Source organism: Cavia porcellus, unplaced genomic scaffold (assembly GCF_034190915.1).
Source record: "Cavia porcellus strain 051 isolate PalLab524CR breed Dunkin Hartley unplaced genomic scaffold, mCavPor4.1 scaffold_16, whole genome shotgun sequence".
In the NCBI taxonomy this organism is placed as follows: domain Eukaryota; kingdom Metazoa; phylum Chordata; class Mammalia; order Rodentia; family Caviidae; genus Cavia; species Cavia porcellus.
Genome location: NW_026947499.1, coordinates 18,386,406 through 18,403,021, shown reverse-complemented (window position 1 = coordinate 18,403,021; position 16,616 = coordinate 18,386,406). Strand labels below are relative to the sequence as shown.

Here is a 16,616-nt window from a genome sequence, read left to right as displayed (position 1 = left end):
CGCCTAGAAGCAAGGAATATGAAATTCATTCCAAGAATTATTCTGGTTCCCAGAGAAGCAGCTCTCATCCACATAAGTATTTCAGTGGAGCAGGAAAGAGCCCTGAGCTCTCACACTCCCAGCTCACAACAAGAGGGGTGGAGAAAAGAAACGCAAAGAAACGGGAAGAGTAGACAGCTATTTCAGACAGAATATGGCTTAAGCATCATCTCCTACAAGGACTACATAGCTTTTTATTACTTAAAAATTATTTTCCACACCTTGTCTGAGCCTCACAAAAATAAAATCTGTGGAGGAGTCAGAAGAGGGTTTGTTATTTCACACAACGGCCTGGAGGGCCTCGGTGTAATTACACTCCATCCAAGAAGGCAAATGAACCCAGCGCACACTATATTCTTCCATTTACACAAAATTCTTAAAAAGTGAAAACGGGCAAAAAACAAATCAGTGTGTCATCTGGAGAAGATAAAAAGAGACACAAAAGACAATCAAAAGAAAAAAAACCCAAGGATAGGTGAGTTCACTATCTCAGTTGTGGTGACAGTCTCATGGCCATTGGTCAAAATTCATGAAATCCTAAACTATAAACATTGGCAATTTAATTGCACATCAATAAGGCTATAAAACAAGTTCAAGAAAAGAACGCACATTTCATGAGTATTACCTTATATGAGACTCAAAAAACTGCAGAAAACACCAAAGCATATACTATTATCACAATATGTACAAACAGGGAAACTGAGAGAAAGTGTCACTGGCTTCAAGATACAGAGCTGAAAAAGAGCAGAACCAGAACTGCAATCCAAGGAACCCTGTACCTAGTTCAGTGCTGTAGCCAGAAACCAAGGTGACTGACAGTCTTAGCTGGTCCCTCATCTTCTCTTTGCCCTAACTGGTGGGTCCAAAGAGCTCGGGGCCAGTTCTGAGGACACGCTATACCTGAGAGTTAAGAACTGAGCTCAGGAAGCAAATGGCCCTGGGTTCAACTCCCAGCTCCATCAACCTTGGTTGTGTACCTCAGTTACCTCCTCCGTGAAATAAAAATTATAGCAATGCACACTGCTTAAGGGTTTTGTGACCTGTCACGGACCTGAGCCTGGCACTCAAGTAATGGAAGACTTGATTTACCATCATGGCACCTCCCTTGTTGGGAGAAATCTTTCATCTCCTGGAGATGTCTGTGATGACAGCCCAACCTCCAGAATGCCTTTCTTCCTCTCCACCAAAGTTAATCTCATGGCCACATCAGCAGAGCTCACCTGAGACTTATTCAAACCCAGGTAGCAATTCCTTGGGCCAAAGTGCATGCTCTGGGGTGACAGAATTGTAAAGTGTGGAAGAGCTCGTTAATAATCCCAAGGGAAACTGGGAGGTGGCCAAGGTTAAATGAGCTTTACTGATGCTCTGTGATCAGCTTCCCTGAAGACTGGTCCTTGCCTTCTGCTGTTTCCTTGAAGCTTCCTTGGGTGGGGGCTAGAGAACAAGCTATCCCCTCACCACTGAGGGAGGAGGAGAGAGGAGGCAGAGCTACTGACCTAGAAGTACATTCAAGACTTGGGGCCAAAATCCAGGGAGAATTACAATTTGGAGAAAAGCTATCTGGGAGCCACCCAGCATCTACAAGGGGCCAGTCACTCATAGTTCAATGCGAGAGGACTTCCCACCTGGCCCAGAGAAATCAGGTTGAGTTGAACATGAACCCTGGCCTGTATGTGGCAGCTGTGTGGCTGGGACACAGCCATTAAGGAAAAGGAAGTAAAGAAGCCACTGTGAGCTACCCTGGAAGTCTCAGGAAGTCAGTCCAGGTAGTCCCTAGAGATGCAGGGAGCCACTGGTTCAATCTGAGCTTTGGAATGATCACACTTGGCACTTGAAAGGACTAAATGAAGACTGGCTGGCAAGTGGTTGGTCCAGTTTCCTTCCTAGGGAAAGAGGCAAAACCCTATTTCTTCTTGGGTATATAACACTGTATCTAGGCCACAAGCTGGGAAGGAAGAGACCTATACTCTCTCCCCTCTCTTTAAGGGTTCAAGAGAAAAGTTCCTAAGAGATAATGCAGGTTAGGGCCACTGTGTGCAAACAACCAAGCCAGCATAGCTGGAAAGGAACTGTCTGGCTCACAGAAACCTACAGAGCAAGGGTCAGGGTGGGACTGGCCTCAGGAATACAGCAGAGAATCAGCAGTCCCCGTGGCTATTCTCTCCACCTTTCATCTCTGATGCTCTCTGCACGTTGGCTGCATGCTCTCCGACTGGCTGCCTCCGTGAGGATTACAGTATGGCTGCCAGCAGCACCTGGACACGCGGCCATTTAACTCTACAGCAGAGAGAAAGGATTTTACGGTTCTCCCTAACCCACACCCAGTACCCTAGGGAGAGCTCTGATTGGCCAATTTGAGTCACGTGTCCACCCCCAGCCAATCACTGTTGAATACTAAAGAATGTGACTTTCTTTTATTGGTGGGTAGAATGAGAGCTGACAGTGCAAAAAGTTCTGTCTGAAAAAGGGAAGACTGATGAAATGAGGTAATAGATATCTGTTAAAGGGGACTCGAATGTCCCTTAGAGGAGGTTCAAACCCCATATCCAGAGAAATAGCCAAAGAAACAAAGTTAACATACTTAGGGTCCAAACGCCTAATCCTGCCTGTGTCCCACCTCTTCAAGAGCTGCGGGTTGGCCACCCTGCAGTTCTCTCCATGAGCTGAGGATTCCAAGACCCCACGAGAGGTGGAAGAGAAAGCCTTCGACATACAGGGTTATAGAAGACGTCGACATATGCCTGAGTACCAAGGGACAAGCGTGTGTCAGATGGCCAGGACCGGGGATCAGGGATGAAGAACAGGAGTCCCGAAGAGGGTAGAAATGACTCAGGGTTAACGTGTTGACCGTTTACTAGGTTCTGGTCACTTTTGTAACACTTTTATCAGTGTTCACACATCTAAGTCACTTGAGAAGTTTCCGAGACAGGTAGCATTATTCTTTTCTATAAAGAAATAAGTTCTTACTTTATAAATAAGACTCAAGGTCATACCTAGCCAGTTCTTCCTCCAGAGCCCTGACCCTAGCTATGACCTTGTCCTGCTTTGCACTCATATTAGAGAAGCAAGAACCAGCAGTGCTGTCCCCGGGTGCCATGGACCACAAGCCCGCATACGCCAAAAGCATCTTGGCTTTCTTCCACTCGTTTCTTGTGGTGCCTTAGAGACAGATGACAAAGATGTGGGGGGCCCCTCGGGGCAGGTGCAGGGAATGGCCCTAGCCACTTCCCAACCCTCCCTGGCTCAGGTCTCTGGCCCAGATACGGCACCATCTTGACGCTGCCTTCCCAGGCTGGCATGTTCCGATAACAGGCTGGTAATTGGAAGCCACTGACAAATCATTAGCCTCCTCCATGGCTGACATGCACACCCTCATTCGGCTTGTTGCTGAGGAACATCTGATGCATTTCAGCTCCGGCTGGAAATCTGATCCAATCTGGAAAGTCACTGGACCACAGCAGCAACTCAAAGGAGCAGCTGAACACCCCATCATCCCCCACTCCACCCAGGCTCCTGCTGTCTTCCCTTCCTGAGGGATTTGAAAGGATCCTGGGAACAGTGAAGTGGGCTTCAGTCTGCAGAAACTTGACCTGGGAGGGAGCACAAAGGGGGTAAAAGATCTAAAAAAATACAGATGGTATTTAGTGCTTCTCCAGCTCCATCTCCACTCACTACATGACTGAATGAATCACTCACCTCCGCTGGGCAATGTAGTTTAGACAAGTGCTCCCATCAGAGTCAGACCAACCCAGGTGGGAATCCCAGCTCTGACTCTACCAGATGGATGACCTTAGGCCCAGCACCTAGCCTTGAGAAATTCTCTAAATCTCAGTTTCCCCATCTGTCAAATGGGCACAAAGACTCACATCCTCTGCAAAATTGTAGTGCAGAACAATTGGGATAATTAACACCGCAGAGGTGCCGCCTCACTTTATTCTTGTGGCACAACTTTCATCCCCATTTCATGGATAAGAAACTGAGGCTCAGAGAGGTACAATGGAATTCCTGAGGTTGAACAGCTGGCAAGGAAAAGAATGTGAAGTCAAACTCAAGCATTCTGGCTCAGAGCCCTTGCATGTGGCCACTCCAAGCTGAAATCAACCACAAACAGAAGCCAGTACTCCCTTTTCCCAAATTTTCCAAACATCCTTCCAGCCTGGCCCATCTATTTACTCAGGTTGGCAGGCAAGGAGACTCATGAGCCTTTGCTGCCAGGATCTCTGAATATACCTCATGTTTCCTGGCCCAACAGAGCCTGATTCTCACTACAGGCCTGAGTTTATTTTGCTACTGAATTAGATGCATTCAAATGATCCTTGGGGCTTCAGAAAGAATGTCCCTCGAAGCCTCCATAGTGGGTTCTCAGCGTCTCCTCTCATTTGCTGGTTCTCGCTTCTTCCTGACAGAATCAGTATTCCTGATCACTCTCCCCCTCCATCTCTGCTGCCTTCCCAACTCTAGGATTCCCAGGAGCGCCAAAGGGAGTGAGCTAGCAAAGAGAGGGTCAGAGGGTCCGCACCCAGGCATCCACTCCCAAAGGTGAGCGTCTCAGCCGCAAGGTTCATACTGTTCCTCTCCAGGACAGCCGAGTTCCCCAGAACCAAGCACAGGACTCAGCTCCCGGAAAGCCCTGGACTCAGAATTGTTAAATGCATAAGTAAACGTCAGACTAGTACAAGTAATAGTGCTAGTAATTATCACGGCTCACGTTAAGCAAGTCCCGAGGGTGTGCTGGATGCTTTCCAAACATCTCATTTGATTACTTTGCCTCTCTGCAGATGAGGACATTGGGGAGCACAACTGTCCTTCCTCCTTCCTCCATATAGAACCGGGAGCCAGGAGAGGAACCAGCCCCTGAGAACACCCTCCCGCAGCCCCCGCGGCAGCTGTCCTGTCAGTGTCTCCTACATGCCAGGTTCACCACCTGCACCGTCTCGGGTCCACACTCCAGGCGCAGGGTGAACAAAGGAGAGTCTCGAGAGTCCTGAAGGTTAAGTGTCTCGCCTCAGTCTTGCACAGCCAGGATTCAAACCCAGTCTAGCCCAAGTCCAAAGCCCATGTGCTGAACCACGATACCACTTTGCCTCTGCCCTCCCTTCCTGCAGCTGCTGGGATCTCAAAGTGCAAAGACACTGTTTGTGCGAGGACTTAGTGAGGCCCCCGAGACAAAAAATTCCAATCGCAGACCCCTTCGTCAGTACCCTGCACTTGGGAGAGGGGGCTGGCTCCTCCCTCACACTCGCTGCAACCCCCTCTTCTTGGACCTGCAGCCTCCTGGTCAAGCTCTTGGTGTTGAATGTCCGCCCTCCAGGGGTGGGCAGGTAGGATGATGTAGAGAGAGGACGCTCACCATCCTCTCTGGAAACCTAAGTCTTACCTGATGGAGAGGAATACATGGTCTCTAACAAAGAAATGGGAAAGGCAGGCACAGACACAAGTGACCCTGATAATCGGGTCAGAGTAATGTATTGTTGCCAGGGCAACAGAAGAGGCAAGGGGCAGTGGGAGAGCAGCCATCACTGACTGCAGCATCTATGCTGAGCATCACTGTTCTGTAGTGTAATGGAAGAGACTATGTACTTTGTGGGTTATCGAAACAAACATGGTCACAGCATTTTAAGTGAGTATACCAGGATGGAAAATATTACAGGCAGTTTATTAGTTAGGGTTCATGGTATCTGGGTTACCTCCCAAGTAGCATTCTGCACTCCGCCCTGACTCATAGGGCTCTGATTTCGCTCCATTGAATAAACATGTTTAGCTCTGGAGAACACATTCAAACTTAACTAAACTAACCATAATTCATTAGACTTCCCTCTTGTCTAGAAGCAGGGCATGTAACACAGACCTGACCAAAAAGACACTTGGAAAATTTTCTCAGAGATTTTTCAGGACGTAGATTTCCCACATCCTCCAAAAAAGATAGAGGTATATATATTTTTAAAAACGCCTATCTTCTCTAGCTGTTTCCCTTTCCTTGGATACTATCTTGTGAGGTGTGATACTTGGAGCTGCAGCGGCCATTTGGTTACCGTGCAAGAAGTCATTGCCTACCCGTCAGAGAAGGCATAACCAAAAGACAGTCAATAACCGTTCCAGAACCGCTTTGTGTTGGGCATCTTGGTAAATAAATAAATACATAAATGTCTTTCTGGCTTACACTACTTTTGAGCTTTTCTTCCATGCCACTAGCTCTAGGACTGTTTTGTTTGAAAGTAGCAGAAACTCTGTCAAACTACTGACAGTTCCTTAGGTACAGCTGTTCGTCTTACAATGTGACAAAAGTCATACACATTGGGGAGAAACCCTATTTCACACTGTGAATTTTGGTCTTTCCCCCCAGGCTAACAATACGTTATCCAACCCTCCCTCAGAGGCTGAGCATCGGCAGGAAACCACCGTTTCCAATGGACCTGGAGGTCCCGAGGGGAAGCGATGGATACTCCACAGGCTGCCCATGGCTCCTCTGGGATGTGCACTAGGTGAAGTGTATCAAATGCGTTTTTGACTTATGATAGCTTCAGCTTGCAGTGGGTGTACAGCGGGGAAGGGAGCACCAGGAGGCAACAGCAAGATATCAAAGATCTTAGTCGATTTGGAAAAGGGAGGTTTGTCTAGGAGATGTGCAGAGAACTCAGGGGTAAGATATGGCTGGATTGCAAGGATCATCCCTGAAACTGGCTTGCAGCTGGCTTCTCTCTCTCCTTCCCAACTGCTGACCACTCTCTCAGCTCCTGAAGCTGCCTGTGCTCCAGCGTGGCCTGTTCCAGAGTCCCTGGTCTCTATTTCCAGTCCCCAGGAAAGGGGCCGATGGCCTGGGTGTGGGCTGGGTACTGTAGCCAGGATTGTGTGGTGGAGGCCAAGCCTGCCTCCCGGAGCCTGGCAGAAAGAGATGGATGGGAAGTTGGCCAGAGATAGGGATCAGAGGCTCCACAAATTAAAAGTGTATCCACTGCAGCTCAAGAAGGGTTGTGCACCACGATTTCAGTACTCACCTATGTGCGGGTGGATTTTCTCTGCCATTTGCTAACTTCCCTGCAATCAGCGTGTAAAAGGAATCAGGCAGTGACACTTTACTACCTTGTCACTTCAACTCCTGAACCTCTGCCTCTTGAGCTCTAAAAATCGGCATCGTCGGTTCTGTTTCTCCGAGTTGCAGGCAGGATGAAGAGGGATAAGCTGGTTACCAGTCACCCTAAGCCGGGAGCTCTCTGGCATACACGTGTTCGTCTCCCCTTCTTCACGGTTAGTTCCCAGAAGTGGGTGCCAAATTGTGTGCTCCCCCTCCCAGAAAGTGCCACGTCTCCCTTATTAGGAAATGGAGTCTTCAGAGATGCTACCAGTGGATGCCACATCGGGACTGGTATCCTTCTAAGGAAAGAAAGATTGAGACATTGACACTCAGCAGAGATGCCACAGAGGCAGAAGTTGGAGTCACACTGGTACAAATCAAGGAGCACCTGGGCCCCAGAAGCTGGGAGAGTCCAGGTAAGATTCTCCCAGGGGGAAGCAAGGTCCAGTTACCACCTTGATGCTGGACTTCTCTCCTCCAGAACTGTGAGCCAATAGATCGCTGGTGTCAGAAGCCACCCAGCTGGAGGTAATTTGTTAAGACAGCTCCAGGAAACTAATACAGTGCTTAAGTAGTAGTGTGTGCGCGGCCCATTCTCAATAAATGTGTGGCGAGGTAGAAAGTGAGAGGATAAAGAAGTGACTCCAGAATGGCACCTGCTGGGGCTCAGCCGCACCCGCCTCTCTTGACATCCAGATCTAATGTTCGATGGCCTCTCCATTCATTCATTCATTCATTCATTTATTCATGCATCCATTCATTATTTCTCTTTCCGTTTTATTGAGCTCCTACCAGATGCTCAATCCTGGCTAATCGTCTCATTTCAACGAGAGCGAGAATTTGGGAGCTGGGCTCTTTTTCCAGGCCCCGTCTTCCCCACGCACCTGTGTTTTGATGGATGGCTCCCCAGAAGCCACCCAACCGTGCTCACACAATAAAAGGAGAGACCAAAATTTAATAAGATTCCAAATTGCCTCCCCTTGAATTCAAATTGCTTCATATATTATGTTCATGATAACTACTGTAGCTCCTCTTTCTTTCCTCAAGCCCTCTCCCTTCTTCTCTAACACGAGACAAGTTCCTGTGTTAATGAATTCTAGATTTTCATTTAATAAATGTTGCGTGGGAAGCTTCATTATTTGCAACTCCATCAATCTACAGCAGACACACAAAAGCTCCTTCCCAAGTACCTAGGATCAATAGAGCACGGTCCTCACGTACTCGGGCCCTACCTGCTGCCACCAAGAAGAATTCAGTAATTGAAAAGACCTTATAAATCAATACAGCCAAATTGAAAACTCCAAGAGAAGTCCACATCATTCATGGAGATGGTTGTTAAGACTGCTCTTTACCTTTAGATGGGAAAAACAACACTAGGTAAAGACTGGAGAGCAGGAGGAAAGAAAACAGATATTTCTATTTACTCCTAATCATGCAGTGGAGCCTGTGCTTAGCATGTGGGCTTAATTCAGCTTTGATTACTTGTCTTGATTAATTTTCTTTTTGTCTTTGCCTCTATTCAAATGGAAGGTCTCCCCACTCCAGGATACCTACCAAGGCCCTCTGCACCTTTTCAGGGAAGCTAGAATTCAGTACTGGGTAAAGGTGGGTTTTGATTGAACTGCTCGGAACAGAATGACTGCTATTCTAGGATTTTTCCAGAATGCTGGGGGGCGGGGTTTGCAGAATTCCTTTCTGTCCCCCTCCAAACCTCCTTTGTCTGACAAGTCTTGGCTGTGCCTGTGAGAGTTGAACAAAATTTTGGTTGGCTTTCCATGATGAAGAATGAGTTGCTTCTCTCTATCCATCTCCATCCATATTGGCTTCCTGGTTATGGGAATAAAGTCAGCTTTAGAAATTAAGTTTCTACCTAACAGGGAGAAAAATCACCTGTCAGCTGGTGGCAGGACCTAGATGTTCCGGTATTTCAAAGATGCCTTAAACTCAATTTGTGCAAACCCCACGGGGCATCTGCACCCTGTCCCTGACGTCCTTCCCCCAAATGTCCTTCCCTTTCTGCAGGCTTCACGAAGCTGTGGAGCTGAACAGGACTCCCACCTCCTCTTCCGCCCAGCCCATCCCTCCTCCTCGGTTGCATGTAAGCCCCCCTGGAGCTCCCATCTCCACCATGCCTACGAGGTACCGGGTTCCATCCGCACCACCCCACACCAGGCCAGCTCTTCCTCACAATGCCAGGACCACATCCTAACTGGTCACCCCACCCCACTCTTGCCTCCCCACGCCTGAGTAGTCTTCCTATACCACACAGCTGATGGTGTCCTGCACCTGTTTTTAAATCCTTCAATGGTTTCCCATTGATTTGCAATCAAGGAAAAATTCCTTCTACTCTGTAAAGAGGTCTGGTGCCCACCCTGGTTCCTGTCCGAGCTGAGTGGTCTGTCACCCCTGCTCACTGCTCTGCAGCCGCACACCCTGTTCCTTACGAAGTCATGTCTCATTCTTTCCGACTCTGCTTTATCATCCCTAACTTCCCTGACCCCCCTTGGCTAACTCTGCTAAGTTTATGATAGATATTCTTCAAGATTTCTATATTTTTTCTTGTGCTTTGTCATGTTTATCACAAATATGTTAAGAAAGTGGGAGAAATTGCTTTATTAGCAAGACCATAAGCACTGTGATGCAGTCTCTTCTCTTGTGCTGAGCACCCAGAAAGTGCAAGATTCACAGGAAAACTGCCAGACTCGATGGTGCATGCCTGGAGTCCCAGCACTCGGGAGGCTGAGGCAGACGTTTGAGGCCAGCCTGTGCTACATAGTGAGTTCAAGGCCAACCTGAACTACATAGTGAGAGTCTGTCTCAAAAGAAAGAAAGAAAGAAAGAAAGAAAGAAAGAAAGATCACAGTAAACACATAAGAGAAATTGTTTCTGGAAAATTGAAAAGAATATTAATTATTTAAATATATTCGTTATACTGCATCTTACTAGATACAAAAGCACTGTGGGTATTTGAACACACAGAAAAAATCTGAAATATTATAGAGCTAAGGAATTAAAAAAATCTCATATCTAAAGAGTAGGATTGCTGACTGTATTAGTCAGAATCAATAATGTGTGTGGAAAGAGAGACAGAGAGGGACAATGACAGAGAGATTATCATAAGGAGTTGGCTCATGCAGTTATGGAGGCTGAGGAGTCCCGAGCCCTGCAGCCAACAAGCTGGACCCCCAGGAGAATCAGGGTGTAAATTCTACACCAAGGCAGGAGACGGATGTGTGTTCACGCAGTCAGGCAGGGGGAATTTCCCGTGACTCCACCTTTTTTTCTAGTCGGGTCCCCAACCTCACAAACACACCCAGACTACCAGAGCATGTGGCTCAGCCACACGAAATCAGCCACCACACAGATCATTTCCATGTTGTTCCTATTTACTAATTTTCCAGTAGCAGACATATATTGCTTCTTTCTCACACACACAAAAATAATCGTTGTTTTGTTTCTTTGCAAAGTTTTCATGTGTCTCCCAGTGGAGGAATATGCTGGCTGGTACGCAGCCTGTGCTTTTTACAAGGCTGAGATGAACACTCAAGAAGAAAAAGACGGACCCTGAGGATGTGCAGTTTATTCAGGTGAGAGAAGATCAAAACAACTGAGCCAGACTCTGAAAGCCTGAGTTCAAGCCCCTCTCCCACCACTTACCTTTCCTGAGACTCAGTTTCCTCCACTGCAAGATGGGAACAATAAACCTCTCTCCCGGGGTGTCTGTGTAAAGTGAGGTGATAGGAGTTTGTGTGCACCATGAGACTGTTCATTTGAAATAGTTAAAAGACAGCAGGAACTGCAGTCCCAGCTCAGCCAGTGCCAGCTACAAGTGGTGACCTAACTGCATGGGAATGTTTACATTTTAAAAATCTATTACAGTAAAAGACACATGGCCGTCAACCGCCTTCAGAGGCTCCCCCTCACTCGAAGCACTTTCTCGCCACTTTCTGAAGCACTTTGGAAATCCTCTTTCATGAGGCTCTTCAGTTTCGCCGTTGTGGCTGCCTCGGTGTCCTGACTCAAGGCAAAACCTACCCTTTCATGGTTATTTTGACTTTGGGGAAGAACCGCACACATATGATACAAAATCTCGTGAATAAGGTGGATGAGGACACGTCATAATGCTTTTAATGGGCCTGTTTTTTTGTTAGATGGCACCAGACTGCAGCATTTATGGGTTTTGTGTTGTGTTTTGTTTTTGTTTTATCACACATCGCCAAGACCCTCATGAAAGAGGACTTCTAACTGCTTCAGAAAATGTCAAGAACAACAAGTCCTCATGGTCGGGGATATTTGGAGGGGTTAATGGCAATGTATACTTTATTGTAATAAATTTCTTAGGCATTCAACCAAAAAAAGTTGGGAGGAGAGCAGAAGGGAATGTCAAAAGCACTGAGATGTGTAATGCGCATGGGCCAGCTCCCCATGATGAATGTGTTGCAAATGTGTACTCATGAAAAATTTAAAAATAAATAAAAACCCTAAAGAAAAAGTTCAAAAACTGTTTTGCAATAATACTGTATATTTTGTGTTTCATTTATTATCTGTTCTGTAGCTGGCAGTGGCTGAGCTGGGCCTGCAGTTCCTACCGTCTTGCTCCCTTTAAACCACGTCTGTATCGCCTCCCTTACACCACCCCGGCTCCTACTCCAGAATGGCTAACCCCCCTCACCCTGACTTTTGAATCTGGGTTTGGGTTTTTATTGCAACATCACCATTGGCTCAAGATGCCCTGATTGCCCCAGAGCCCCTCTGCCTCCGAAAGCTCTGCCAACTCCACTGGCAGCTGATCCCACAGGGACATCTCAAAGAGGAAAGTTCTAGAACACCACCACTTCATAAAGCCGATCAAAGCCATCTTCCTAGCTCCTTACACACAGCACATCCACCCACTGATTAGACTGTGCTAATTACACCCTCGGGGAGTCTGGTCTCGAGGCCCAGAGCGTGAAAGAAATTCTGGCAGCCAGCTCAGCACAGGAGAAGAAAGGAAACAACTCTGCCAACTACATAATAGCCTCTTCTGGTGGTCAGGGTCCCCCAACTTCTTAGAGGGACAAGTGGCATTCAGCCACCTGAGACTAAGCAATAACGGGTCTGGGATGCCCTCAGATGTCCAGGGCTGCACGCATGCTGGACTGGCTGGCTCAGCACAGGCCTACAGTAAGTGCTCAGTGGTCAGCGTGGGAAGAAGTGAGAGAATGGTGGGGGGAGGGGGAGTTGAGAGTTGAAAAAATTAAGGACATTTAGATTAAAGCAAAGAAAGGGTACCCTTTGGCCAATCAAATTAGCAAAAACAAATTGCCCTTTGTGGACAAGGCAGAGGGCAAAGGGTACTCAGAACCACCCTGGAAAGCCAGGCATGGTGGTACATGCCTATAATCCCAGCACTCAGTAGGCTGAGGCAGGAGGATCACTGCAAATTCAAGACCAGCCTTATCTGAGGACCTCACAGGCTCCAGCCCACTTCCACACCTGCGTGAGCTTCTGATTTAATCCTGGGATCCACTTTCCTACGGAAACATGTGTGTGCACAAACGTGTGCACAAATATACAACACACAAAAAGCTAGAAACAGTCAAATATCCACAACAGGAGAATGGATACTACTCCACTGCAATAATACAAATGAATTACATGGCCTTGTGTGCACAAGATCTATTCATAATAGAGTCAGTGTTATCAAAAGGCAAAGAAATCAAAGCTGTGTATAGACACACGTTTATAGTCAGGTGTCCAAATGCATAGGAAAAACCCCACAAAGGTGCCCTACAAGATGGTAAAAAGTGGACTCCTGGAGAGAGGGAAAATAGGACTTGTACTCTGAATTCTATAAAAAAAAAAAAAACTGAGATTTCCATCATGGCGGCTTCCATTTCGGGATACACCTCCAGCGCTGTATGTTTCCACAGCGCCAACAGCAACACGGACCATGAAGGATTTTTGCTAGGAGAGGTAAGACAAGAGGAAACCTTTAGCATCAGTGACTCACAAATTAGCGCCACAGAATTTCTGCAAGTAATTGAAATCCATAACCATCAGCCTTGTTCAAAACTTTTTAGTTTTTATGACTGTGCAAGTAAAGTTAATGAAGAGGGTCTGGACAGAATTCTTAAAGATCGAAGAAAGAAAGTTATTGGATGGTACAGATTCAGGCGAAACACACAGCAACAAATGTCATACAGAGAGCAGGCTATCCACGAGCAGCTCACTCGCATCCTTGGTGTGCCTGACCTCGTCTCCCTTCTCTTCAGCTTCATGTCCACCGCCAACAATTCCACACATGCTTTAGAATATGTTCTCTTTAGACCGAATCGCAGGTATAATCAAAGGATATCACTTACAATTCCCAATCTAGGCAATATTGGCCAACAAGAGTACGAAGTATCTTCAGTGCCAAATACTTCTCAGAGTTATGCCAAAGTGATTAAAGAACATGGTGCTGACTTTTTTGACAAGGATGGAGTAATGTAAGACATCAGGGCAATCTATCACTTCAGGAGAAAGTACAGGCAGTGTGTGCAGATGTAAAAAAGAGTAAACGGGCTGTTGAATCTTGTCAGGCAGAAGTAAATAAATTAAGAAGACAAATCACTCAGAGGCAAAATGAAAAAGAACAAGAAAGAAGATTGCAACAGGCTATGTTAAGCAGACAGATGCCATCTGAAAGTCTGGAACTTGTGTTCAGTCCTCGGATGCCCTATTCTGGGTTTGCAGCTGAGGGTAAAGTACATTTGCAGATGCAGAACCTTCTGACCCCCACCTCCTTACTCTGATTTTCACCCAAACAATCAAGAAAGTACTCTGAGCCATTCTCACATGGAAAGGAGTGTCTTTATGCCTCAACCTCAAGCCATGCGCAGGTCTAGTTACGCTTCCACCAGTGCCGGACTCAAGCATACTGGAAGTGGAGCAGACCTTCCTTCCCAAACAGCAGCTGGAGACAGTGGCGGGGATTCAGATGACAGCGATTATGAAAATTTGATTGACCCTTCAGAGCCCTCTAATAGTGAATTCTCACATTCAAAGGATTCACAACCCATGACACATCCAGATGAGGATCCCAGGAACACTCAGACCTCCCAGATTTAACTGAACAAAAGAAACTGTCCACCTTGGACTGTTTTTCATAATTGCTTATCGAAAGTTTGTGAAGGACTCAATCTCTGGGGAGAACTGCTTTCTCAGATACCTTGACTCCCAAGAGGAGAGTCTTTCTGCACAGAACATGTTAGAGCCTCCGTCCGGTGGGTCTCACATCAGACTGCGCAGGTTTCACAAAGAATCATTAAGATAATCAAATTGTCCAACTTCTGGTGCGATTCATGGATGTACTGGTAAATTTAGGAAAAACAAAACTTTAACAGTGTAGTTTCTAGTCTTTAAAACAAATTGGAAATTAGAGACTAAGCACAATTAGTCTATAAATGTTCTATAAATCAAAAACTTACCTCTTGCACTATCATGCCTTGAAATTTACTTTTTCAAAGGGAACCAAGTTCAGCAGCAGCCTTCAAAGAACTTTCTCTGATGAGCCAAATTTATCTTTGTGAGAAAAGAAATTTTGTTAACTCCAAGAAGCCTGATTAGAACAAATCATATATAATTACCTAAAAAAATTTTATTAATTCCAAGAAGCCTGATTAGAACAAATCAGATATACTTACCTTCTCTTGTCTGCATGACTTTGTGAGATCAAAAGAGAGGGCTTTGTTTCAAGCTTTTTCTACTAGCCTGATATGTATTGTCATTTAAAATGGTTGCCTTTTAAAAAAAGTAGAAATACTAATTACCAGTAATTAGTAATAAGTATGTCATCAAATAAGTTACTTTCCTTTTGGTGGATGACAGTGACTGCCATCTTGCACTGGCACATCACAGTTTCTGTTCTGGAGTCGTAGAGAAGGGACACACAGCAGTGGATAACAAAAAAGAATTATGTACCAGACCCAAGTTTGTGATGAACAGATTCCAGACACAGTGATGATTCCGTTGAATTCATATATATAAGGGATATAACTCACTTAAATCTTCTGACAAATCCTAGTGTTAGTTTTATTTGTAAAGGAAATACATCTAATAAACCATTTTGGAATCTTGATGAAAAAGATTTGTTTGAAATCTGAATAACCATACTTATTGTTTTAAGTTGCCATTTAGGGGATAACTACGGAATATTAGTGTTTATTATGATGTCACATAATTTCTGAAGATAGCTTTTTTGAATTATCATGACTCTGTCATGCCAGAAATCATCAGAAGGTTTCCTTGGGCTTGGAGAACCTGTTTTCAAAAAGTATGCTCCAGTGTGGCACAAGTTAGTACTGTTTGCTACAGGGCTCCACCCAGCATATCCCCCACAGGCTGCTGGAGAGTCCTCATACTTGGACTTGACTTCCTCTGCAATGACTCACCCAAGGTAGAGAACTTTCAGCAATAATCATCTATTTATGACCAACCTTGGAATTTCATTTGCGTTAACAGTAAATCACAAGTCCAGTCCACTTTCAAGCTGAGGGAATTTAAGCTTTCACCTTTTGAAAGAACTTGTGGATATATTTTTAAGCCACCCATGACTGACTGAGATTTGTAGGGAGTGGGTCAAGTTATCACCATTAAAGCACTCAACCATAACAAAAGACTAGGTCACATCGTAACATGGCTGCCTCCCCTATAATCTTGTGAGTATGGTCAAAAAGAAATTTCCAGAAAGAGGAGCTTCACAACTAGGGAAGAAAGAACTCTTTTCCCCCATCACCAGGAAGGAAAACCCCAGGGAAGAATTCTGATTGGCTCAGCTTGCATCACATGTTCTCATCCAGAATCACTAATCACTGCAGAGAGGGAAGGGGGGATGGAGTCCCAGGTGGTCCTGCATGAAAATATCTATTTGGTGCCTTTAAACATGCCACTTACTCTTTTTATGACTTTATTTCAACCTTCACTAAAATGAGATTACAATATCTTCTGCATAGAGTTGTTATGACTACTAAATTAGATGTCATCTGTAAACCACAATGTTTAGTCTCTTGAAAGTCTATTAATATCCTTACTGCTAAAGATACATAGAGTTCACCTCAAATGGGCATTTCTGGAAAGTAGTTTCAAAGCCAATCTCAAGGCTCACTCTTCACTCCTAATTCACTTGATCCTTACTTCCTCACAGAGGCTGGTTTCATCCACAGACTTTCCCTATGACAGAAAGGAGCCAGGCCCATGTTTGAAACCCACACAACCTAGAAATAAGAACAGCTTCCTCCTAATATTATAAGAAAGAATACTTAAGTCGACTCAGCGTTGGATGATTTAGGTCACATGCTCACCCTTGAACCAGTCTTGATCTCCCAAGAAATGGAAATTGTTGATTGCCTTAAGCCAATGCAAATCCACCTTTGGTGGCTGGTGGTAGAGTGAAATAAAAATTAGGCTCTGTAAGAAGGAAAAAGAGAATGGATCCTGCGGGCCAGGGCCAGCTGGCCTGCCAAACTCAGCCCTTTGCCTATTT

The 16,616-nt window shown here is 45.6% G+C and overlaps 1 long non-coding RNA gene and 1 pseudogene across 1 annotated transcript; both read left to right on the top strand.

Moving 5' to 3' along the window:
* The first annotated feature begins 9,108 nt into the window (after window positions 1-9,108).
* On the top strand, window positions 9,109-11,585 carry LOC134470658 (uncharacterized). Its single transcript, XR_010039688.1, has 3 exons — window positions 9,109-9,209; window positions 10,579-10,698; window positions 10,991-11,585. It is a non-coding gene; the product is annotated as an uncharacterized LOC134470658 (long non-coding RNA).
* Window positions 11,586-12,967: 1,382 nt separating this feature from the next.
* LOC100730957 (BRISC complex subunit Abraxas 2-like) lies at window positions 12,968-15,306 on the top strand (annotated as a pseudogene).
* The last annotated feature ends 1,310 nt before the right edge of the window (window positions 15,307-16,616 follow it).